The sequence below is a fragment of the Microtus pennsylvanicus genome, chromosome X (assembly GCF_037038515.1).
Source record: "Microtus pennsylvanicus isolate mMicPen1 chromosome X, mMicPen1.hap1, whole genome shotgun sequence".
Taxonomy (NCBI): Eukaryota; Metazoa; Chordata; class Mammalia; order Rodentia; family Cricetidae; genus Microtus; species Microtus pennsylvanicus.
This window is the reverse complement of record NC_134601.1, coordinates 93,082,061-93,109,200: the sequence shown is the minus strand read 5'-3', so window position 1 is coordinate 93,109,200 and position 27,140 is coordinate 93,082,061. Positions and strand designations below refer to the sequence as shown.

Below are 27,140 nucleotides of genomic sequence, written 5' to 3'. Positions count from 1 at the left end.
ATAGGTCAGGAGCCTTCCAGCCATAACCATTTACAGAGGCAGTAGTTTTTATAATCGCCAGAAGCCAGGTAGCTAGTTTCAGTTTTCAGATTTTAGAGTCCTGCCCAATTATCTTAAGAAACCATCCAGCTCCTGGTTTTCTAGTTACAGAAGTCAATTGTGTAAAGCTTTGTTTTAGCTATGATGCACACTGAAACTCGTGAACACATTTCTCAACATCAGAAAGAACTTGAGCTAACTCATAGGACTCAGTTGTTTTCCTTAATCATTAACCTAAACCGTAGTCTATATGGCTTCTCAAGAGAAACTTGTAATCCTAGCTGTGTGACACTTTCTTGTTCTTATTGTCTATCTCCAGCAGCCTCTGCCTTCTAGGGCTGGGGACACACTATGACCCACCTTTACCTGTATTACTTTTCCCACCAGACTAGCTACCATTATAATCCCTTACTATATTTGTTAGAAAGCCTTAATCATAGAAAATTGTATTTGAACTAACACTATTATTGTATAAAAGTCATTACTTCAATTAAACAATACAGCTTAAAAGGAAATTATCTTTATAATAACCCACAGGTAAAAATGCCCAGTAGAATGGGATATTTCCATGAGATAATCACACCACATTAAAGACAGTGGAGATCTCCCAACCCCATTCCCATCATGCCGGATACCAGAGAAAAATGACAGTGGCAAAATAGGCACAGAGATATTCTGGAACTGAAGCCCTCAGGGCCTTGCCTGTCTGAGATTTCACCCATTGCCTTTCACTCTGGTGGGGCTAAATTCCCGAAGCTCAGCTGCCACCTGCTACTCCTCTGACACGCCATGGGCACTAACTAGTTAACTTTGGCAGTTCTAAAGGATTAAAAAGTATTTCATGGGACTGGAAATATTGCTCAGGGGTAAAGATCACTGACTGCTATTCCGGAGGGTGAAGTTGGTTCCCAGCATCTAAGTTGGGTAGCTAATGATGGCTGTAACTTCAGGGGCTCGGATTTCCCCCTTTAGCCTCCAGTAGCTATTTGCACACACGTGAGAGGCACTCACATGGACACACCCTCGTATTCATGTGATTACATAAAACCTTAAAGAGTGACCCGAGTTCTATTGCCAGCCCTCAGGGGCAGCTGGCAACCCTTTCTAACTCCAGTTCCAAAGGATCCGACACCCACTTCTGGTCTCCAACAGCACTACGCATGACCACGGCCCACAGACATACACGCAGTTAAAACACCCATACACATAATTTTTCTCTAAATGTAAGTTTGTTCACTCATCAATAGCATTAGTAGAGGGTGGTGTCTTAAGCAGAAGGAAGTCTGTGTAGGTGCTACTACACCATCAGGGCATATGCAGCAGCTCTGGCTTCCTCAGAGACAGCCTCAATGAAAGGGACTTGATTTACAGTTCTGCTGTGGGCCCTCTACGCCCTATTTTCTAGCATGCAGTATAAACCCACATGACTCTGTGTCAGTGTCTCTCGGCTGGGTTTGTTCCTCGATAAGTCTCAACTTGAAAGAGCTCACTAGCCCCAAAGCTCCCACCTCCTGTGAGATGGATGTACCCAAAATTCTAGGAAATGAGCATCCTCCAAGAGGCTTAGCTGCATTGGTGGATTGCTTACGTCATCAGCTTCAGTGTTGTTTTCCATACCCCACATTCCGAATTTTGCTATGAGGGAGCTAGTGTGCGATGTAAGGGAAGAACAGACCAGGATGAAATAGGTTGACTTCCCTACCTACCAACCACACTTGCTCATCCAAACATCTGAGCTTTGTGCTTACTAGATTTCATTTTGACTCTGTAAAGACTGGACAGTCAATCCGTTAACCACTGACAAGAAGTTGACATATATATATATACACATATGTATATATATGCACATATACACATGTATATGTATAATTTATGTATGCATATACTCATATATCATAGGCAAAAACTATTGGACAAAGGTACTCTATCTGCACAGAGCCTGACAAGCAATTTGTTATATTTTGCTCCTATAAATTGGAATGGCTCCCTCAATTCTTGTGCTAACACTATTGTGATTTTTTTGTGTGCTTTAAGAAATAAAGCTTGCCTAAAGATCATAGTGCAGAGCTTGCCACACTAGTTGGTCATAGAGGCCAGGCAGACACATTTATCCCAGCATTCAAGAGACAGAAGCAGATGGATCTCTGAGTTTAAGGGCCCTTGAGCTATAGGAGATTGAATAAATCTAAAAGAGAAACAGAGCCAAGTAGTGGTGGCTTACACCTTTAATCCAAGCACTTGGGAGGTGGATACAGGAGTAACATGACTGGGCAGAGAGAGGAGCTCAGGATTTAGCAGAGGCACAATGCACTCTGCATGTTCTTACAGTGTTTTTTGATTTGTTTTTCTTTCATTTCTTTCAAGACAGGATTTCTCTGTGTAACAGCCCTGGCTGTCCTGGAAGTCACTCTGTAGACTAGGCTGCTTTCAAACACATAGAGATCCACCTACCCTCTGTCTCCCTAGTGCTGGGATTAAAAGTGTTCACCACCACTGCCTGACCTCTATGGCTAACTAGCTCCATACTCTGATCTTCAGGCAAGCTTTATTTGTTAAAGCACAAACAAAATATCACCACACACCACTGGCAAAAATTCAACTACAATGTTACTTTTCTTGTTTTGAAAATGCTCCATCCCACATCAAATAAGAGCCTGTGTGGGGAGGAGGTGGCAGTTTGCCTGGTGACCTGGCTGATATGGTGAATAGCTCATTCCTGAGGCAGCAGTGACACCCAAGCAGGGCTCAGTTTAACTCAGTCATCTAGACACCGTGCTCGTTTTAATAAACAGGACTTTGTTGTCAATCCAATTTTGTGCTCGTTTCTGCCCCTGACAAAGCACGATAGAACTCTTGATGCAGGGAGTAATTGGGACTGTCCGGGTAAGGACTTGTGTTGTGGCAAGAGCACTGTCTGCTGTGAGGATGTTTCTCCAGCAGTGAGTCCTTCTGACTGAGTCTGGGAGCTACTTGAACTGACTTTCCCCATGTAGGCTTTACCTGTCCTTATGGCCCCGATGCTTCAGGAAGCATATTTCAGAGTGACAGAATGCTTTTGGAGAGCCACGGTAGCAAACCTGCTTTGCTCATCTAGTACCTGTTGCTCAGATCCAAGCAGAACAGTGAGCAGTTTGCCTGTATACAGGTGTTTTGTTATAGATGTCTCGATAACAGCAAATGCCGAGAGGACTGGGTTGTGCTGGAATCCAGTCATTACTACCAACCGTTGTAGCTGCTTTGTCTCTGTGGCTATAAGGGAGCCTTGTCTTTTGTTGGATTAGGAAGAGGTCTCTTGCCCGAGTTCCAAATGAACACACTGCCTACCAACAAACTTAACAGACTGGCACTCTCTATGGCTTGAATGCTGGCCCTCTGTAGACAGGTCATTTATTCACTGTGTCAATGAACAATGTGTAGATATTGATGTCCATGACCACAAGATGGCAGCGTCACACAAGAATTGTGTTTGGCTGTACTTTATTAGGTTGCTAGAGACTTTCCAGGGGTAGTGGCAGGAGTCCCCACCAGAAGGGTAAGTAACAGAGTGATTCTAGCAGAGCAAAGGAAATGGGGGAGGCCTGCTCTGTCCATCCTTGAGGAAACTTTTCTCCTCCAGGGCGCTGAACATCTGTTGGGAGGTGAGGATGGGGAGGTTAGCCTCACCAGCTGCACACGGGTGTGTGTGTATGTATGTGCGTGTGTGGGGGCGCACACACATGGGTATCCTTTCTCATACAGCAGCGTCCTCCAGTAGGGTAGAGCTCAGCTATTTATAATAAGATGCCAGTACTTATTTAAAAAACAAATTGCTGTTCTCAGTCTAGTTTTATGGGTACTTTTCCCCAGGGTATGAAAGGAATTCTCAGTCCACAGAGTAATTGGTAACACATCAACTCAGTTTTCCTTAGTTGTGAACTCGTATTTCTTCCTTCTGAAAAGTATGGAATTCTCTCCCATGCCCACAAGGCAAGTAAGGGCAGAACGGAGGCCTGACATCTCATCCTTCTCTACTTTGGCTGAAGGAACAGAGACGCCTTAATCTGTCCTTTTGAGTCACTTTGTGGAGTGGAGGCAGCAGGAACACTCGGGACAACCGCCCTCCCTGGAAGAAGGTACTTATCCAGGACATAAGGACCACACAATGGAGGAGAAGCAGTCCTCTCCTGAGAGTCAGGCTGATCTCTTTCAGTCAAGACAGATCAGGACTTCAGAACAGCTTGCAGGGCTCGCACTGATACAATGATTGGCAGAGCCGCGTCTTGACTAGTACTGCTTAGTTATGCATACTTGTACCCTAGGCCCCAGTTCTCCTCTATACTCAGCCCAAGCTCTTGTTCAGTAACTCCAAGCTAAACTGGTAGGGACTGTAATCCTGTATTTATTAATCTTCCCAATATGGCCACATTGAACAAATCTGCTCTCTGCTTGTCATCATGACTCATGTCCTTAATCCCTGCATTGCAGGCGGGTGCCAAAGCCTAGCTTGCTGAGGCTGCTAGATCCCAGGCTTTTGTATCCCACTCTAAGGTAGCACTGAGAGTTGTGCTGATGCACAGGACCCGTCCTTCCTTCTCCAGACTAAGTAGAAAAAGAAGGGCAAAGTGGGGAATTTCAGCTCCTACTGTTACTCTCTGACACTGCCCATAGCACACAGACAAGATTCTCATGTAATACATTTCTGCTATCCCCTGTAGTGTGTGTGTGACAGAGAGAGGGACACACACACACAGGTGTAAGGTGATGTTTACTTGTCTCTCTGTGTGCACTCATATGTGGATGTCAGAGAGTACATTTAGACACTGAATCGTCCACCATGACCATCTAGGCTTCATCCTAGAGATGTAGGGGTGATTCAGTATACAAAATCCAATCAATATAATCCACCATATAAACAAGTTGAAAGGAAAAAACATACAATATCATCTTAGATGCCTCAAAATCTTGACAAATATCCACCATCCGTGAATGATAAAAGTCCTGGAGAGAATAGGACTACAAGGAACATATCTCAATACAATGAAGGCAGTTTGCTGCAAGGCTATATCCAAAAGAAATTAACTGGAGAGAAACTCAAAGCAATTCCTCTAAACTCAGGAATAAGACAAGACTGTCCATTCTCTCCATATCTATTCAATATAATACTTGATGCTCTAGCTAGACCAATAGGCAAACTGAAGGAGATCAAGTGCATTCAGACTGGAAAGGAAGAAGTCAAAGTATTGCTATTCACAGATGATATGATAGCATACATAAGCAGCCCCAAAATACTACCAGAGAACTCCTACAACTGATAAACACCTTCAACAAAGTGGTTGAATACAGGATCAACCCCCACATCAGTAGCTTTCTTATATACAAATTATAAATGTGCTAAGAAAAACATCAGGGAAATAATATCCTTTACAACTGCGACGAATAATAGAAAATATCTTGGTGTAACTCTACTCATCTGGCAAATGAAAGACTTCTATGATTAAGACTTTATGTTTTTGAAGCAAGAAATTGAAGTAGATATTAAAAGATGTACATGGATCTGTAAGATCAACATAGATAAAATGGCTAGCTTACCAAAAGCAAACTACAGATTCAATGAAATCCCCATCAAAATTCCAACATAATGCTTTATAGAACTAGAAAGGACAATATTCAACTACATTTGGGACAAACAAATAAAAAAAATAGAATAGCTAAAACAATCCTGAACAATAAAAGAACTTCCAAAGGTATCACCATCCCTGATTTTAAGATGTGCTACTGAACTACGGTGATAAAAAGCCCATAAACACAGACAGGTTGATATATGGAATCAAAGAGAAAACTCAGCCTGAAACACAAACACCTATAGACACCTGATTTTTTAATTTAAAAAGCCCAGAAATACACAGAGTACAAAAGACAGCATTTTCAGTAGGTGGTGCTGGTGTAACTGGATGTTGACAACAAGATCCATATTTATCACCCAACACAAAACTCATGCCCAAGTGGATCAAAACCTCAACATAAACCCAGATAGATACACTAAATCCGACAGAAGAGAAAGTTGGATATAATCTCAAACGAATTGGCACAGGGGATAATTTCCTGAACAGAGCACCAATAGCAAAGGTACTAAGATCCTCAATTAGTAAATGGGACCTCATAAAACTGAAAAGATTCTGTAGGGCAAAATGGTGGCATACAGATTGGGAAAAATCTTTACCATCCTACATCTGACAGAGGGATGCTTTCCAAAATATATAAAGAACTCAAGAAACAAAATATAAACAAAACAAACAGTCTGATTAAAATTGGGGTACAGATCTAAATAGAGGATTTTCAACAGAAGAATCTCAAACAGCCAAGAAACTTTAAAGATGTTTCAGGGAGGGCTTCCAGCAAATACTGTAACAAAAGTCCCAAGTTTATTGTTCACTGTCTTGATATACCACAATCAAAAGGGGAGGGCAAAACACTTCCCTCCCATGACACAAGGACCAAACAAGCATAATTACCTCCATATATCTCAATACACGCTGTAATTTTGCCCTAAATCAAATATTCTGTTGCCTGGTCCTTGAGAAGCAAGAATAGGTTGTAACTCTTTGGCCTTTGAAGATCAACTGATTCAAAACTGTGGGTTCCAACAGCAATCTTCAGGTCAATGGCTGGATGTAGAAAATAGTGTACTGAATAAGGGTATTGGACTCAGAGCAGCAAATGTCAAAGTTGCCTCTCCTCTGTGTTGCCTTAATCAACATCTTTAGGTGTTATTATATGACCTGTAGTTACTGTAGACACCAGGAAAGTAAATGAGACCTTGGTGGGAAGCAGGAGAAGGCGCTGTAGAAAAGGGACATAGGTGCCAGGAAGAGTGAAATTAGAAAATAGGGGTTTGCTTTTTCAGAACAACAAAGTTGCCGATGATGGAAAAAGCCAGAGGAGAGATAAAGAACTCCTGGGATGATTGAAAAAGCTTTAGGGAAATTCTACTTTATATATGCTTAAAATATATGTATTTATATACAAGAGGGTCTATATCCATCTTCACATATTTGAAATGAATTCATGTCACCTGTGAAGTAATGCCCTTCACCCTTAAGAGCCATGTATGGTCTAGGTATCGAAAGATAGTATGCTACACATGGGAACTCTGACTTGAGTTATTGGTAGGGGTTTCAACAGACTCCCCAATCTGTAAAGGCTATTTTATTGGTTGCCTCTTGTAACTAGAAAGTAAATCCACATTGCAGAAGATTCCACAATCTTCAAACACACTACTCCAGCAGGCCAATTCCCACCTCAGCATTCAGGTTTCTTTGTACTTGAGCACAAACCCTGCTTCAGAGAGCATGTCATCATTCCTTATCCATAACCTGTAAAGTTTTCCTCTTTACATTTTTTTAGCACAGCTTCTCCATCCTCAATCTCTGGGATGGAGAACTCTCAGGATTACTTATTCAGGTAAACCTGTTCTTTCATTTATTTAGTTTGACTTGATCTGTCTCATTTTACTGATGGAGAAACATGTTATGGGGGTAGAACTGTTACTATCATGGACCACCTTCAATCTTAGGGTTTTTTATTGCTGTGAGGAGACACTATGACCATGACAGCTCATATAAAGGAAAACTTTTAATTGAGGGGTATAGCACATAATTTCATAAACACAAATGCTTATCATCTTGGTGGGAAGCATGGTGGGATGCAGGGAGACATGTGCTGGAGGAGTAGCTGAGACTCCTACATCTTGCCCATAACAGTAATTTGGCGGAGAAAGTGGGTGGTATCCTGAGCATAGAAAACCTCAAAGCCCACCCCACAGTAACAACCTTTACTTCCTCCAAAAAGGCCATAGTCACTCCACCAAATCCACCCCTTCTAGTAATGCCACTCCCTGTTGTAATTGGAGCGGCGGGGCAGCATCCCCAGCACCCCAGCCGCCTGCTAGCTTATGCCCTGAAATAATTACACGGACACTGTATTCTTTTAAACACTGATTGGCCCATTTCTATCTAGCCTCTTCTAGGCTAATTCTCACATATAAATTTATCCCATTTCTAATCATCTGTGTATCACCTCCAGGTGTGCTTACCGGGAAGATTCTAGCCTACGTCCATCTTGGGTTGGAGCTTCATCGCGTGTGCCCCAGAAAGCAGAGCTATCGCATCTCACATCTGCCCAGGAGAGGGGAACATGGCGTCTCTGAGCTCACTTACTCTTCCTCCCAGCATTCTGTTCTGTTTACTCCGCCCACCTATGTTTTAACCTATCAGGGCCAAGCAGTTTCTTTACTGCTTAACCAATGAAATCAAGAGATTGATATATGACACTCCCACATCAACTCCCCAAGAGATTATGGGGGCCAATTACTTTCAAACACTTATACCCACAGATTAGGACCACTCCTTCAAAACCAGGTAGAAACACCCTACCCCACCCGAAGCCCAGGGCACTATGTCACCACCAGAGCCCAGCCATTCCAGTACAGCATGTCCTGATATTCCAACACAGCCTAAGCACAAGAAATGATCTTTTGGAATTAGTATTTAAGACCTTTATTTAGAGGTGTTTGCAGTTGGTTGGCATAATTTAAAGAACGTTGAAGGTGTATTGAGAAAAACCAAATTAAAAATACACAACATATTTGTTAGGTAAGACATACTGCATAGTTAATGCTGATATTTCTATTGTATCCGGTCAACTGTCCAAAGAAAACACTTGATGTTCATTACTTATTGTTGGTATTTCATCTCTATTTCATCTTGGATTTGCAGACCACGTGATGGTATCGATGGTAACCCGGCATTTACTCAGTCACGCCTTGCTTGGTCTTGGCTGCAGACACATTCTTATATGGTAGATCACAAGCCTTTGGTATCTCTTTCCCACTCTGTGGCTTGGAATTCTTTGGGCGTCTTTGTTGGTGATTGACGTTGCAGTGATTATGACATTGAGGTGGCTGCTGACCTTGGGTCTCCTCCCCGTGATTTTCCTCATGGTGCTCATTGTTGTCCTGTCTTTGTTGTCTTTGGCGAGGAGGGCCCCTGTGAAACTGTGGTCTGTAATTGCGATACATATGCCGTCTCACTGGTACACCTCGCCCTTTTGTACCTTGTTGGCCAGCATCTTCCATCACTTGTCTTTGCTGGTCTTGTTGAGCTTGGCCTTCATGAGTGCATTCTGATTGCTCCTTCCTTCCCCCACTCTTCCTATTCCGGTAATATTGCTGGGAATTACGTGGAGGACCCCTACGACCTCGATAGCATCTATACTCGTTATGCTCTGATGCATATTTACCACCTCGAATTTCTATTCCACCGGGGCCTGTAACATTTAACGCCATTGCACCCTTTTCTCCTTCAACAATATCAAACTCCACAGACTCTCCGTCTCTTACCTTGCGAAGGTACTTCTTGGGGTTATTTATCTTTATGGCAGACTGGTGGACGAATATGTCTTCTTTGGTGTCATTTACCTTGATGAAGCCGTAACCCTTCTTGACATTGAACCATTTAACTATGCCCAAAACCTTCCTTGCGATTTGCTTCTTCTCCCTGATGGCCGGCACTGCTGGTGTGAGACCATCTGGGATGTCACTGCCTGCGCTGCTGCTCGTAGAGCCAGGCTTGGTATCTCCAGCCCTGAGGATGGCATCAGCGGCATCAGCTGGCTGCTGGGTCTTTGCCTCACTGGTAGTGGCTGCTGTAGTGGTGACTCCAGTCTGCAGGGACTGCTGTGTCTCCTCCAGTGGTGGATTGGTGACTAGATCAGCAGCCTCAGTGGTGCTCTCGGGGCTCTCTGGGGCCAGCTGTCCACTCTCGGTGTCCATCGACCTCTAGAAAACAATCGTAAAACCAACTTTGTGATGAGGATTGAGGCCCTTAAAGAGAGAAGAAAGACATTCTTAAATAAACCTAGGAAAAGACAACTACAAAATTAGAGGTTAACAGCACCTCACTTAACCTTCTCCAAAACTGATCACAAACTTGGTCACAAAGAAAGTCTCAACAAATAAAGGAAATCTCAAGGTATCCTTGTCACCTTACAGACCGTCATGGATTAAAATTGGGTTTCAACAACAACAGAAACATCAGAAAACCTACAAACTAAAAGAAACTGATCAGCTCTCTACTTAATCACCACCCAGTCAATGAAGAAGTAAGAGAGAAATGAAAGACTTCCTAGAATTCAATGTAAATGAATGTACAACTTACCCAAATTCATGGGACACAGTGAACGTGGTGCTGAGAGGAAAGTTCTCAGCACTAAGTGCCTGCATAAAGAAATGAGAGAATTCTCATACCAGTGACTTCATAGTACACATGAAAATTCCAGAACAAAAAGAAGCAGCCACACCCAAGAGGAGTAGACAGCAGGAAATATTCAAAGTCAGGGCTGAAAAAAAAAACAAAATAGAAACAAAGAAGGCAATGTAAAGAGTCAATTAAACAAAAGTTGGTTCTTTGAGAAAATCAACAAGAAAGACAAACCCTTATCTGTACTAACTAAAAGACAGAGATTATCCACATTAACAAAATCCAAAATCAAAACGGAGTCATAATGACAGAAACTGAGGAAATCCAAAGAATCATTAGGTCATTATTCAAAAATTTTACTATACAAAATTCGAAAATTTGAAAGAAATAGACATTTTCTCTATGTAAACCATGTACCAACTTTCCATCAACATCAGCTAAGTAATGCAAACAGACCTATAACCCTCAAGGAATAGAAGCATCATTTAAACATCTACCAACCCAAAAGTGCCCAGGGCCAGATTGTTTCAGCACAAAATTCTATCAGATTTTTAAAGGAAAGCTAAAACCAATACCCTTCAAATGAGTGGTTCAGCCTTAGACCCATGCCAGGAGAGTGAGTCCACTCCTGACTTTTCCTACAGCACCAGGACCCAGACACTGGATGGAGACCTAGGATGGACCCAAACACGCCTGGAGGAAAGAAATGTCAGTGTGATGATTGCTAGGGATTTTCTGCCCAGCTCACAGATTGGTGCCTAGCTCAGTAGTCATCAGAGAGGCTCATCCAGCAGCTGTGGAAACAGAAGCAGAGATTCTCAGTCAAACGTTAGACTGAGGTCAGGAAATCCTGCTGAAGAGAGGGTAGAAGGACTGTAGAGACAGAGGGGTCAAGGACATCCCAAGAAAACCCACAGGATCAAGTAACCTGGCCTCATAGGGTTCCCAGAGACCAAACTGACAGTCAGGGAGCCTGCATGGGACTGACTTAGGCACTCTGCATATATGTGGCAGTTGTGTAGCTTGGTCCTCTTGTGGGACTCCTTACAGTAGCAGCAGGGACTGTCTCTGACTCTTTTGATGGCTTTTCTGACCCTGTTCCTCCTACTGATTTGCTTTGCCAATTCTTAATGCAAGGTGCGGTGCTTAGTTTTACTGTAACTTGATATGCTATATTTGTTGATATCCATGGGAGGCCTGAACTTTTCTGAATAGAAAGGGGAAGAGTGGATAGGACCTGGGCAGAAGAGAGGTGGGGGATGTGTTGGGAGAAGAGAGGGATATGAAGTTATCATCTGGATGTAATGTAAATATTTCTAAAATGTGATAAATAAATAAAATAAATGAAGAAATAAAATAAATTTAAAATGCTGTGGCCATAAAACATCTATTAAAACCTGGAGGGTAGTGTATCACAGGCAGCTACCTGAGAAAGCACAATTTTTCGCTTAGAGGAAGCATATAGACTGTGTTTGGTTTTATTTTTGTAGTGTAGGAATCGCCAGGTTTTCAAAAAAAAATGCAGGTAGTTCTTAGAAAGAAAGATGGAAGTACCTCTCCCACTTACCTGTATCCGTCACAGGACTTTGGAGACCCTGACACATGAGGCAGCCTGGCCTATGCCCTAGCTATGAGTCCTCTGCTAGAGTCACCTAGATGATTAGGGTGGGCGATACAAAACAGCAAGGGGTTGTTTCTGGATCCTTGGTGTGCAAGTTCAGGAAGGAGACATGACACACTCAGGTCATGTGTGTAAATAAGCCATGACAGATTTTTTTCCGGTCCCTGACTCATGGCCAACTTGTGAATTCATTGCCCCACAGATGGGCCTACTTCATTTAACAAATGCAGGGTGGGGGCATAAGGGTCACAAAATCCTGATTCTGTATCTGTTTGGCTCTGTCTAGGGAGAATGGCTGATTGAATACCCTATAGTGACTGAGACCCTGGAACTGGGCTAAAGACTTGCTCTTGATTGAATTTCAGATTTCATATATCCAAATTGCCACAGCCCGAGTAATCCACTGCCCAAGTCACAGCTGTACCAGGCAGCACTGGGAAGCAGCATTTAAAGGATAAACCCCTTCCTATGGTGCAGTCTGTCATGAGGTTCCTGTCATCTAAAGAATGTGGAACAACATTAATTCAAACTGAGAGAACAGGCAGAGGGATGGCATCAGCCTCTTCATTTCTTCAACCTCTCCCTGTCATTGTAACTTGAAAGCAAAACAAAACCAGGAGTATCCAAGGGTCAGTCGTGCAGAAATATTAAAAAGAGTGGATGAAGAAAACCCAAAAAGAAAAAAATTTTGTAACAGAAATGAAGGATCCCAAGCAGGTAAATAATTCTCTTTCTCCTTCAGTAATAAATAGGCTTGGAGATACAATGGAGAAAGAGAGGCTTGAAGAGGCAGCAGAGCCTCCATCCAGCATCCACCCCAAGTAAGATGGCTCTGGGCCTCCAGCTGTTACAGATGCTCCCTGCTACATCTTTTCTAGCCCTGGCTTTTTATCCCTTGGGTCCTATGTGGGGTGTCCTTCCCACGTTTTCCATGGGCTCCTGAAAAATCACAGGAACTTTCCTAGTCTAGCTGTCCAAAGGACCAGTTGCATTTGTTACCTGGCTACTGTTTGAGGTAAATGTCTGGGAAAACTGTTTTCAAACCTGCAACTCTAGCATGTGCAGCAATGTATCAAAATGAAAACAAAACAAAGCTGAAAAACTAAAAGCAAACAGGAAACCAGAGTTCATCTTCCTCTTCCTTAGTTTGACAGAAATGGATGAGGTGATCTCCTGATGGATCAGTGGCACTGGGAAGTTTTGTGGGTGCCACCATTATGGTTCATTGCATGTGTTTGCATTAATCTTGGCGGCAGTGGAGTACCTGACATTAGCTATGTTCATGGTGTCACCAACCTATATGGTGCCCTTGCATGTGGTTGTCTCCATTGTGATGTTGTGGCCAACGAAAACCCAGCCAAATAGCACAGTGGACTCCATTTTGATGATCTCTCCATCACGATGGAGAGACTGCATGGCTGTTGTGATCTTAGTGAGCTCTGCTCAATGATAAAATGAGCCCATTTCCCCATAAGGACACATGGTCCTGTGGGAGTCACACCTCTGACAGAATAAATGTGGACAGTCATTCCCTTTCCTTAGCATGGATAGAGGAGGGGATGTTACTAGGTACTAGGTAGCCTAGCCATTTGGATCAAAATAAGACAGTCAAGAAACTTCAAAGACAGTTTCACCTATATTGACAGTTTGTCAGTCACTCTCTTCTGTGTCCTTCAGAATGTCTAGAAGACTCTTTCGTGAAGCAGGAACCCCAAAGGACTGTCTCACCTTCTCTTGGGAAGTTCATCAGTCATTTCTCTGTGGGTCCTGCATGTCCAGTACAGCATAACATCAAGAAGACCAGGCGATAGCATTTTCTTGTCCAAATGGACAGCCTCTTCAATTGAAAGCAAATCCATAATGGTTTCTTCAATGACCATCAACCTCTCTGAAGCAATTGGTGCTGCCAGAAGCAGACGTCTCACTGATGAGAAAAGTCTAAGTTTTAAAACGTTTTCAAAGCCATATGCTGTAGCTCTTTGAAGTTTTGAAGATTGTGTATGTAACTGAAATATAATCTCTGCATATCCAAAAAATCTAACATGCCTACAAGTTTGACGATTATAAATGACTATCTATTAATCTGCGACTTTTAATTATACATTACATTTTTAAATGAGCTGCACAAACAAAATACCTTAAAGAAGTGAAGAAATACATATATAGAGTATCAAATTTGACCTTATATTTGTATCAATATACTTAAATCCATACCAATGCAAATTATTGATCTCTGTATCATAATTCCCTTATTTTTGTATTTTATAAATGTACTGTGACCATTAACCGTTCATAAGCAACACAAACATTTACAAAAGTCATTTGGGATTATAAGAAATGTCCTACTTGTTCATTATACAACCAAACACTGCTACCTGCAGGACACAGAAGAAAGTGACTGACAAACTGCCAATACAGGCGAAACAGTCTTTCAAATTTCCTGCTTCATGGAAAAGTTGCCAGATACTATGGACCTGTAGGCTGAAGATGGATTTTTCCAATGGTACAGAATAACTGTGTGTATATTTCCATGCTGGCCTCGAACTCATGACTTTCCTGCCTCTGCCTTCTTCGGCAAATCCTACTGACATGCGCCACCACAGCTGGCTTGTTATCTACTTTATTCTTGTGCTAAGAGAATTGTGGTGATATTTAGTGTGTAATCTAATGAATAAGGCTTTCCTGAAGATCAGAGTATGGAGGTAGTCACAGTAGTTAGCCATAGATACCAGGCAGTGGTGGCACACACCTCTAATCCCAGCACTTGGGAGGCAGAGGGAGAGAGATCTCTATGAGTTCAAGGCCACCCTGGGCTAGAGGAGATGGATCCAGTCTAAAAGAGAAACAGAGCCAAACAGTGGTGGCTCACACCTTTAATGCAAGCACTTGGGAGGTGGATACAGGAATGACATGACTCGGCAGAGAGAGGAGCTCAGGATTCAGCAGAGGCACAATGCACTCTGCATGTTCTTACAGTGTTTTGTTTTGCTTTTCTTTCATTTCTTTCAAGACAGCGTTTCTCTCTTTAACAGCCCTGGCTGTCCTGGAAGTCACTCTGTAGACTAGGCTGCTTTCAAACTCATAGAGATCCACCTACCCTCTGTCTCCCTAGTGCTGGGATTAAAGGTGTGCAACACCACTGCCTGACCTCTATGGCTAACTAGCTCTGTACTCTGATCTTCAGGCAAGCTTTAATTGTTAAAGCATCAACAAAATATCACCACACACCATTGGCAAAAAGTCAACCACAACCGTACTTGCTTGTTTTGAAAATGCTGGTCATTCCCTGCTCCATCACACATCAAATAAGAGCCGGTGTGGGGAGGAGGTGGCAGTTTGCCTGGTGACCTGGCTGATATGGTCAGTAGCTTGTTCCTCAGGCTGCAGTGACTCCCAAGGTGGGCTCAGTTTAACTCAGTCATCTAGACACCGTGCTCGTCTTAATAAACAGGACTTTGTTGTCAATCCAATTTTGTGCTCGTTTCTGCCCCTGACAAAGGCACGATAGAACTCTTGATGCAGGGAGTAATTGGGTCTGTCCGGGTAAGGACTTGTGTTGTGGCAAGAGCACTGTCTGCTGTGAGGATGTTTCTCCAGCAGTGAGTCCTTCTGACTGAGTCTGGGAGCTACTTGAACTGACTTTCCCCATGTAGGCTTTACCTGTCCTTATGGCCCCGATGCTTCAGGAAGCATATTTCAGAGTGACAGAATGCTTTTGGAGAGCCACGGTAGCAAACCTGCTTTGCTCATCTAGTACCTGTTGCTCAGATCCAAGCAGAACAGTGAGCAGTTTGCCTGTATACAGGTGTTTTGTTATAGATGTCTCGATAACAGCAAACACCGAGAGGACTGGGTTTTGCTGGAATCCAGTCATTACTACTAACCGTTGTAGCTGCTTTGTCTCTGTGGGTGTAAGGGAGCCTTGTCTTTTGTTGAATTAGGAAGAGGTCTCTCGCCCGAGTTCCAAATGAACGCACTGCCTACCAACATATTTAACAGACTCATACTCTCTATGGCTTGAATGCCGTGTGAATGAACAATTTGTTTGATACTGATGTCCTTCTCTAGAAGTCATAAAATGGTGACATTTGTGTGGTAGAGTAACAGAGCAAAGACAAGACGCACAGATGCCTACAGAGTTCTATCCTCAACTTCACATGGAGATGAGCTGTGACACCATGTCTCTTCTTGGGGAAGCTTTTATTGCCTAGTACTCTCCAGGGACAGGAAAGGGTCACGTCCCAGAGTTTTCCAAATGCTCATCTCATCCAGAGTTTCAGGGGTTTTTGACAGTCTATGTTGGCTTTGGATTCAGAGGCAGTCCATGCCCTGTTCTGGAGGCTTGTTCTACCCCCTCCCTTCTCTGCTCAGGTGCACACATCTCTCAAAGACGGATGGCCGCTTGACTGAGGACCCATGTGGACAGCTTATCCCCCTCACTGGGGATCTCAGTGCCTCTGTTCCCAAAAGTCTGCTCTAATGATACCTGTTCACATGGATTTGGATGCTATTCCTCTGCCATGCCAATGAGGAACAGAGGGAAAATGAAAAAAAAAAACCTGTGAAGCAGCACAGCAATGGATGTCCATCTGACTCGGGGCCATGCAAAACATGGATTCCTGGCATCTGTGGTCACCCAGCGTTGTTTTGTCAGCAGACTTTTTTTTTTTTTTTGGCCAATTAACTAGGTTAATCTCTTGTTCCTCCTCACTACTGGAGAACCAAGATTTGAGAACTGAGCTAACAAAATGACATGACCACCAGATGGCAGCATCACAGAATGAATTGTGTTTGGCTTTATTTTCCTAGGTTGCTAGAGAGGTTCCAGTGGCAGTGGCAGGAGTCCCCACCAGAAGGGTAAGGGATCAGAGTGATTCTAGCAGAGCAAAGGAAATGGGGGAGGCCTGCTCTGTCCATCCTTGAGGAAAGTTTTCTCCTCCAGGGCGCTGAACATCTGTTGGGAGGTGAGTATGGGGAGGTCAGCTGCACACGGGTGTTTGTGTATGTATGTGCGTGTGTTGGGCACGCACACACACATGGGTGTCCTTTCTCACACAGCAGTGTCCTCCAGTAGGGTAGAGCTCAGCTCCATCCTCCAGATGCCAGTTCTCATTTAGGAAACAAATTGCTGTCTCCAGTCTAGTTTTATGGGCTCCATCCCAGATTGGTACATCTACAATACAATCCTAACATTAGATTCATAAAACATCTTGGGGTAGACTTTAGTGGGTTCATGGGGAAAGGCAATGTGAGGGAGTATCTCAAAGTAGCCTCAGGGAATCCCAGAACCTGACTGGATTGCCTAAAGTCCTCTCTGCCAGGGTAATCAATAAAAGCTGAGAATGGCTTCCAGACCAGCCAAGCAGCAAAGAAACTCAGAGTCCAGACCAATGGCCGGAGGAACAGGAACTAGCTGAATTGCCTGGAAGAGATTAGACCAATGAGTCAGATTGAAGTGCCATTCTCCAGACCGATGAGCTGCCTGCAGGCTGTGCAGTGTGCTCCAGGTTCCCAGCTTTGTGACTGTCACTGAAGCTGAGGTAGGCCTTGGTGATGCAACTGTCTTTGAGTCATTTCTGCTGCTGTAAGTAACCTCTTACCCACATTCCTGTAAGTAAGCACAAGAACACTCATTGGTTCACCAGGCTGGACGTTGTTGGAAGCTGTAATTTGCTCTGTCATGGGCTTCTTAAGGACGGGAGAACAGACATGAATGTCGGGCCTTCCCAGCCAAAGTTTTGTTACACACAACGGGCATGGGATAGTTTGGGGGATGATTAGAAGGCCCGAGGACCAGGAAGACTTCTAGAAGATTGTGTCCTCTCTGTGTGAGAAGAGTGGCAGCCATGTAATGTTAACAATATGATTGCCTAAACGTGGCCTGTACATTGCTAACTCCAGTCAACATCCACCATGACTGAGGGAACTCTCATAAGGCTCACCCCAGAAGAAGAGTCAAGGGCAATTCATAGTGGAGAGAAGGAGAATCAGTCTTCCCAGAGACAAGATTTAACCCCAAACAAACAAAAATACATGAGCATAACAACATAGACTCTGTAGGATGGCTATCTCTAAGTCTGTCTGTTTCTCTGTCTCTGTCTCTCTGCCCTCTCTCTCTCTCTCTCTCTCTCTCTCTCTCTCTCTCTCTCTCTCTCTCTCTCTCTCATTACAAAAGAAGTTACGAACTTGTGAGGGAGTGAAGAGTGGAAGAGAGGGGAGTTGTTGGAAGAGGAAAATGTGGACGCAATATACATTTCAAAGAAATTCTCGAAGTAGTAACACAATAAATGTTTGTAAAAAGAAAGAAACTTTGTGCAAATTTAATACTAGAAAACTAGTAGATGCTTGGGCTAAGCCAAGCTGTCTGTCACACCAGGCTTTTGATAAAGTTGTTTGTCAGTTTCTGCTTTCTTTATTGTTGTTTTTTTTTTCAAAATATACCTAAGAAACAGTAGAAAATACGTTCATCTACACTGGATATCAAATAAGACAGAAAGAAAGAATTGAAATCACAAACACTAGATAACATTACTGCATTCATAGACTTCATAAACTTAAAAGAGCGATGAATGTCAGTGGTGAGCTAATAATTTCTTTGGTCAACAGAGCCTAATGGAAAGGCAAATGTAACAGTGAAGTCATGTCAAAGGTGATTACCTCATAGTCCTTGAGCAGTGATGAGCTCCATTCAAACTAGCAAGTCCTGTCAGTCTGTTTTGTGCCATTACCAACTCATGGCTCTACTTCCTTTCCCCTTCTCCCTTTCCATTGCCAACTAGACCCTGGCATACTTTGCTGTCAAACACACACATCATGACATATACATACATAGATACACATAGATAGATACAGAGATAGAGGGGAGACCTGGAGCAGGGAGAGAATGAGAGATTGTAAATGATCAAAATTACAGGATTCTTCTTTTCCTGAGTATTGTTCTATCTCTTGTCCTCGAAATCACAAAGTTTATTTCCTCACGGCTGAACAGACTTCCATTGTATAATGGTGTCCCCTTTACATCATCCGCTCATCTGTAGATGGATAAGAGCGTGGAGTCAATGGCCTGGCTACTGTAAACGATACTGCTGGAGATACACATACACTTGCATGTCTGTAGTACACGGATCCTTTTGGTACATTCCAGGGAGAGTTACAGCTGGATTTTATGGTAGTGCTATTATTAGTGGAATTTGATAGTAATGCTCAGAGAGGCTGGACTAATTTAAATTCCCACTGGCAGCCCATAAGCGTTCTTTCCCCAGGATCTTTGCCCGCATTGCTGTTGTTTTCTTAATGATTATTCCATTCTGACCAGGGTGAGATGGAACTGCAGTGTGGTTTTGAGCCATGTATCCCTGATGACTAAACATGTTCAATGTTTTCATGAACTTATTGGCCATTTGTACTTAACTTCTGGAGAAGTGTTTGCTCATTTCATTTGTGCATTTATTGATTGCCTTATTGGGTTTTGGTGTTGAAGTCATTCAGTTCTTTACTATCTGTGAACACTAAACTCCTCTCAGATGCATAGTGACAAAATTTTTCCCTTCTTATAGGCTGTCGCTTCACCCTGTTAAGCGAAGTGCTTTCCTGTACAGGAGCTGTATCATTTCATGGGGTCCCATTTGTCCACACTTGCTACCATTTCCTGAAATGTTGTGGTCTTTTTTTGGAAGTTTTGTCTTTGCCTAAACCTTGAAACGTTTCCTTTGGCGGGTCCAGAATTTGGGTACTACTTTAAGGTCTGTGATTAAGGTCTCTAAACCCACACCCTGCTAGGTTCCATCTTCAGTGTGCTGGCTGTTCACATTTTCCACACACATATTTCAGTGTTCAAAATTCTGAGGGACTGCATGCTTCCATTGAGCTTTGCAACTGGATATTCTCATCCTAGCAGGATCAAGCTGCTTTTCAAAACCTATTAAACTCCTGTATCATCAGAGTGGAAGGGCTGGTCCTGCCCCACATGGGCTGCAACACTAAGGGATCAGGCCCTACACCTCTCCATGGCATCAGAGTAGTGCTATCCAGTGGGTGGGGACATGGGTAGCCTTATCTGAAGGGGCGTAAACGACCAACAATTAAAATTAACCAGACTAGCTTTAATATAAAATATTCAGCTTTAATAAGGGGAAGAAGGGGAGCTTACAAAGCCAGGGTTCCAATGGAGCACAGGAAACAAAGAGTAAGCGGGAAGCACACCCACAAGATTTATAAATAAATCTTGGCCTTAGGGGAACACACCCCACAAACAAGGTGATTGGCTGAGCTTCCTCTTCACTTATCAGAGGATATGGGATTGGGAGAGCTGGCCCTGCCCCCTCATCTGACAAGGGTAAGCAAGGGTGAGAAAAAGATGCCCTTCTCTGTAGTGTGAATTCAAATTGGTCTTAATAATAAAAACCTGGTGTCAGATATTGGGGTAAATGCTGGAAAGTCAGAGAGACAAAGAGCATTTTACAGCCTCTTCTTACCTTGCCAACCCTTCAGCCTGAAAAGGGGTGAGCTTCTGTTTGCTCCTGCCTTATATTACTGTCTCCACTTTTCTAGTTCTGCGATTAAACGTGTAAGCTTCCACCATCTGGCTCTGTTTTTCTTTTACTTAGACTGGATCAACCTCTTGTAGTCCAGGGTGGTCTTGAACTGTTCATCTTCCTGCTTCCTATTCAAAGGTGCTGGAATTAAAGGTGTGTGCAACCACTGCCTGGCCTCTATAGATAACCAGTGCCTAATGCCGCCCTCTGTTCCTCAAGGAAGCCAAACTTGTTAGAGCACAAAAAATATTACCATAATTCTCCCTTATGCCTTCCACCTGCAACAAACCAGAGCTGACCTGGACCCTCAACAGATGCAGCCCTAGGGAGAGTAGGCCCTGCCCCTTTCCAGGGCACAACAGTAGAGCTGGCCATGTTCTTGTCGGGGAGGGGAACTGGTGAGAAAACTCTATGAATGTAATTGTGAGTGATCTGGTCCGGGCCCTTCATCTAACATACAGTGGCATGGGCAAGGGACAGAACCCCCTCCACACACCTCGAGGACTATTTAAGGTGAGGGAGCTGGCTATGGGGTCAGAAGCCCAAGAGAGCTGGAGTTAGCCCTGCCTCTCATCAGCTGCAGTACCCTGCAGAGTGGAACTTACATGTCACCTGAGCAACACAGTAGAGCTGGCCCTGGTGCTCTAGGTTTGGGTGTGCTGGCCCTGGTAGTATAGGTTTGGGCAAGCTACCCTGGAGCACAGAAGAGCAGGAGAAACAAGCTTAAACCTTGCTGCTTACTAAGTAAGGTGAGCTAGCCCGGGCGTTGCTAGAAAGAGCACCCTTGTTTTGAGGATGAGGGAGAGCTGACATGCTGACCAACCCAGCAACAATCCAGACCCCCAACATGGCTAAGTGTTGGCCCATCCCATCATCCACCCCTTCTGTGATCTGCTCCAGCACGTGAAGGGCCAGCCCTGCAAAACAAAAATTACAGGATCTTCATGACAACAACAGGATATTCAAGAGGAGGCCTGGGGAGAGCTGATGTCTATGGTGTAGCAAAAACCAGAGGCCTGGGTCCAGACTAATGACTCATTGTCCTGAACACTCACAAGTGCATATGGACTAAAGGTTTACTGTGTGACTCCCTAGTCACTACATCAGCTGCAAAGAGATTTTCAATTCCTTTCTTCCTCATAACTTTTCTTGTAAATTTCTTTTATTTTTTTATGTTTGGTGGAGGTAGCAAGGGTAGCAGGGAGATTGGAAGGGACAGGGACATGAGTGGAACTGGGATCCACGAAGCAAAACCTACAAAACTAAAATAAAAATTTTAAGTTTGGAAAATCATATGAAATTGGACCTAGAATTGTGAAATAAACCCATTTCATAACTACAATACCCCTGGAAATGAGCACATCCATCAGAACAGAGAAGATTATGTAGCCATCTCTGTGGGAAGACACATTCCTTTCCACTGGGCCAAATACAAAATACCTGTATGTGTTCATGCTATTTAATCTCCTAAACTCTTTTTATTCAATTTCTCAATTTTGTCAGTTAACTCAGAGTGAAACAAAGTTTCTCCTAGCCCCTCAAACATACTATATTTACTTATCTATTTAAATATTTGTTACCATATGTGTCTATGTGTCTGTGTGTGTGCCTATATTCATGCCTGTGGCTTCTCATGGTGAACATGGACAAGTCAGAATAAAACATCTGGTAGTTGTTTCCCTTCTTAATACCATGTGGGTCTCTACCATCAAGCTGAGCTTGTCATTGGTGGCAAAAGGCCTTGAGACCAACAGCTTCACTTGTGTGTCATCTTGGAGAATCTCAGGGTTCCAACCAATCCTCAGTGTTTGTCTAAGTACACTTGCATCCATAGTCATATTTACATTGCTCTCAGGTCAGCCATTCACATAGGCACTGGATGGGGCCTGTTTGCAACCTGGAGAATTAATAGTTCTGAATGTAGTCAGTCAGCAGTAGACCACACATTTAACACGAGCACTCTGGTGTCAGAAGCAGATGGATCTCTGTTAGTATGAGGCTAGCCTGATCTAAAGATGTAGTTTCAGGAGAGGCTCAAAAGGTACACAGAGAACCCCTGTCTTAAACAATCAAAAAAATATATCTGAATATTGTGGTCTCCCAGCAGCAAGAGTGGAGTGTAGAGATTCTCAGAATCAGTTCCCTTCAAAGAACAAATGTTCTTGGAAGAACAGCAGCTTACTCTGAACCTTCTGCAAGTCTACCCACTGATTAGAATTTCTGTAATAGTGGAGATCTTGGGACACTGCAGCTCAAGGCTCAACCACACTTTGTCTTGGGATATCTTTATCCTCCATGGTAGACATTCACAGACCAGCCCTGTGCCTGACCTCACATCCTTTGACTGGCTTGTGACTTGGAAATGTGCTCACAAACCAATAGATGGCACCAAGTTAGGGCCTTCCAGTGTCACTAGATGGCAGCTCAGGCCCATAGCACAGATTTCCCCAATGTGTTGCAATCACTAGACATATTTCTTCCAATGCATTTCAAAATGGCTTTGCTCTTCACTATTCTTTCTTCTGGTATTATAAAAACATAATGAGCAAGTGGCCACATTGGAACATGGAATTCAGGGTTACCCAAATTTGAGATCAAAGGCTAAGGTCACTCAAATGTGGGTGCAGAATAAACTAGAGCCTGTCTCCTGGGTGGTGAGAGTTGTTTCTCTATGGAGTCTCTTCTGTACCAGCCTCAGTGGTAGTGTTAGGGAGTAGCCTCTTTTCTTTATCTTCTTACTGAATTTTCCTTTTTTTTAAATGAACATAAATTTTATTTTTTTTATTCAAATAAGTAACACTTTGCATGCACATCTAGGCCTGTGAAAGACCAGAGACTTAGAAAGGCCTGAAGATATACCTCAGGGGTAGAATGCTGGCTCCAGGCCCCAAGTTTGCACACCAACATACAAACAAAATCAGAAACCCATGTAATACACCTAACTGTGTGCCTGCTAAACGTCTATTGGAACCTCATAATGTCGCTGACAGTTTTTTTTTTGGATTGTCAGTAGATTTTTTTGTCTTAACTAATCTGAGAGTGTTGCGTGATGTTTTGTTCTTTTTTTCTGTTTTTTTTATTGTTCGGTTTCCTTTTTTTTTAAATTTATTTATTTATTAAGGATTTCTGCCTCTTCCCCACCACCGCCTCCCATTTCCCTCTCCCTCCCCTACCAAGTCCCCCTCCCTCATCTGCTCAAAGAGCAATCAGGGTTCCCTGCCCTGTGGGAAGTCCAAGGACCGCCCACCTCCATCCAGGTCTAGTTTGGTGAGCATCCAAACTGCCTAGGCTCCCCCAAAGGCAGTACGTGCAGTAGGATCAATTTTCCTTTAAAAATTAATTAGGCATCAGAATCCTGATGGCTTCAGTTGTACATATCTGTTCATTGTAATGTGTATTTTCTACATTCTGAGTCTTATTTCCTGCATATTTGTTCACTTTCTGTGAATATGATTTTCCTTTACTGTTAGCAGGGATCAGGTCAGACTTATGGCCCTGCTTTCCACTGTGAGGATTAGGAGTAGCTTCCCTCAGCTATGAACTCCAAGTGCGTCCACGTCTGATCTTGACAGCAAACTCTGGAGTAGCCCAGTCCCTGGGACAGTGACAGAGTCATGAGCAGATAATGCAAATAACCCTGGGTGAGACCATACTTGAAGGAACTAACTGGTCACATTTCTTGTTAAAAAGCTCGCACCAAATCAGTTGACAGTTTCCCTCTTTTTCAAAGGTGTCTTCTTCACTTGGTCTCCTGTCTTGTGAGATCTTGGGTAAGGAATTTGCTTTTGCCGCGTTCAGACTAGGGCACAATATTCTGAGTTGAGAGGTAGAGGTGAGAAGCAAATTTCTCACCCTGATCTGCCCCGTTCTAGAGAATGTGGAGAAGCTGGGGAAAGATGTTCACTGAAGTCGACCTGTTTAGACAGGAAGACCTTGTGCCTGAATGCCTGTGACAGATGGGTGGAACACCAGGGGCTCCAGGTGCAATCTAGGCAGCTGCAGGACAGAGCTTCTTACTGACAAAGGTGACTCTCTGGCTTATCAAACTTGTTGCCCCAGGCCCTGACTTTTGATTTGACCAAGAGCACACACATCACCTCTCAGAGGACAGGGAACTGAACTGAGCAAATGAGGTCCAAGAACAAATGAGGATGCCTGACTATTGCTTGCAGCCTAGGAGGGGTGAGGTTATTATTAAAGACAACAGTCAACTGCCAAGAAGGGGTGAGGTTATTATTAAAGACAACAGTCAACTGCCTAGAAGGTGGATACAGTAATAAAGATGCCGTGATTACCCAGTTGTGCCCCCCATCCCGTCTCAAAAAAGAAAACCTAGTTTGATAACTTCCTTTGCACCATTCTGATAAAAGAAATTAGTAAATGGGAGGGAACTGAATGGTGAACAAACCAAGAAGTCTTTTTTCATTAAGAAGGATTGAGGAGACCATATCGTGGCCTGTACCTCTGGCACAAGCCTTCCACCCCATTAGATTTCAGACCAGCTCCCTGAAAACCAACCCCACATCTCTGGAGGGAATTTTCCATTCCACAGAGTCCAAGCCAGCACTCTGAACACCTGGTTAAATCTTCCTAACTCTTCCGGTGTCTTCCCAATTTAATCCCAACCCTTGGCACCATATCCTAGCCCAGAACTCTGAAACAAAAAGCCCTCTTCCACCAGAGGCCAGCCCAGCACCCTGAACCCCAGGTAAGACTGCCCCTACCATGTCCATTCTTGAGAACCGTATTCCAATTGCCCTTTTTCTCCTTGTCACCATATCTAGGCCCACTCCTCTGGTGCAAGGCTTCCTCCCCATCAAAGACCAGGCCAGCTTTTTGTAATCCTTGTCACCCACCCCCATTTCCCTCGATGAGTGCCCAACATAACTGCTCCCCTCATCCTAGTCACCACAACTTGGCCCACACCTCTGGTGGAAGCCCCTCATTCTCCAGAGGCCAGGCCAGCATCCTCAACAAGACTGCTCCTGACATTGTTTACTCTGGCCCTGCCTAGCACTTATTGTCCCTTCTCGATCATCAACATCCTTGTCCGCAACTCGGGAGGAAGCCTTTCTCTACATCAGAGGACAGGCCAGAGTTCTGATACCCAGAGATCAATTCAGAATCCTGAATCTCAGTGTCTTAGGGTTTATGCTGTTCTGAAGAGACACCAAGACCACAGCTACTTGTATAAATAAAAACATCTAATGGAGAGGATCACTTATACTTTCAGAGGTTCAGTGCACTATCATCATGACAAGCAGCCTGACAGCTTGCAGACAGAGCTGGTGCTGTGGTGTAGCTTAGAATTTTACATCATGTAGGCTACAGGAAGGCATCTGAGACATTGGGCCATATCTTGAGCATAAGAAACCTCAAGCCCACCCCCATAATGACTTGTTTCCTTACACAAGGCCATGCCTACTACAACAAAGGCACACTTACTAATAGTGTTACTCCCTGTGCGATTACGGAGAACAATTATATTTAGACCACATTCCATTGCCTGACCACATAAACTTAACAATATCATAACGCTAAATTCATATAGTTCAAACTGAAAAATCTGCAGAGTCGATCACAGTCTCAACAGTGTTTTAAAGACCTAAGTTTCCTCTGAGATTCATGTAATCTCTTAATTGTAATACCTTAAATTCAGAATAATCTGGTCACATCCTTCCAACAGGTAATGGCACATGACATACATTGCAATTCCAAAACGTAGGGAAGGGAGTATAGTGAGGAAATTCTAGACTACTGAAAGACTGACAGCCAGCTGGGCAAACTCCAAACTCTGCATCTCCATCCCTGATGTCAATTCACTCTCAGATCTCCTACTCTGTTCAGCTTTGCTGACTTCAATAGACTGCTTTCTCTTGGGCTGGTTCCACTCCCTGTTAGCAGGTCTCCTTGGCAGGTATCCCATGACTCTGACATCTCTAAAACATTGTGTCTTCAAGGCAACCCAGGCTTCAATTCCCCAACTTTACACAATGGTCTCTAGGCTTCTATTTAGGGACATGCCTGACACATGCCTGACCTCAGCAACATGGTGGGATGCAGGCAGACATGGAGCGGGAGGAGTGTCTGAGACTCCCACATCTTGCAGATAACAGTAAGTTGACGGAGAAAGTGGGTGGTATCCTGAGCATAGAAAACCTCAAACCCCACCCCACAGTGACAACCTTCACTTCCTCCAAAACGGCCATAGACACTCCAACAAATCTACTTCTTCTATTAATGCTACTCCCCATTAGATTATAGGGGCCAATTACATTCAAACTCTTATACCCACAGATCAGGCCCACTCCTTCAAAACCAGGTAGAAACACCCTACACCACCAGAAGCACAGGGCACTATGTCACCACCAGAGCCCAGCCATTCTAGTACAGCATGCCCTGATATTCCAACACAGCCTAAGCACAAGAAATGATCTTCTGGAATTAGTATTTAAGACCTTTATTTAGAGGTGTTTGCAGTTGGTTGGCATAATTTAAAGAACATTGAAGGTGTATTGAGAAACACCAAATTAAAAATACACAACACATTTGTTAGGTAAGACATGCTGCATAGTTAATGCTGATATTTCTATTGTATCCAGTCAACTGTCCAAAGAAAACACTTGATGTTCATTACTTATTCTTGGTATTTCATCTCCATTTCTTCTTGGATTTGCAGACCACGTGATGGTATCGATGGTAACCCGGCAT

The 27,140-nt window shown here is 43.5% G+C and overlaps 1 pseudogene; it reads right to left on the bottom strand.

Moving 5' to 3' along the window:
• Positions 1 to 8,824: 8,824 nt before the first annotated feature.
• LOC142840418 (Y-box-binding protein 1 pseudogene) lies at positions 8,825 to 9,847 on the bottom strand (annotated as a pseudogene).
• Positions 9,848 to 27,140: the final 17,293 nt, after the last annotated feature.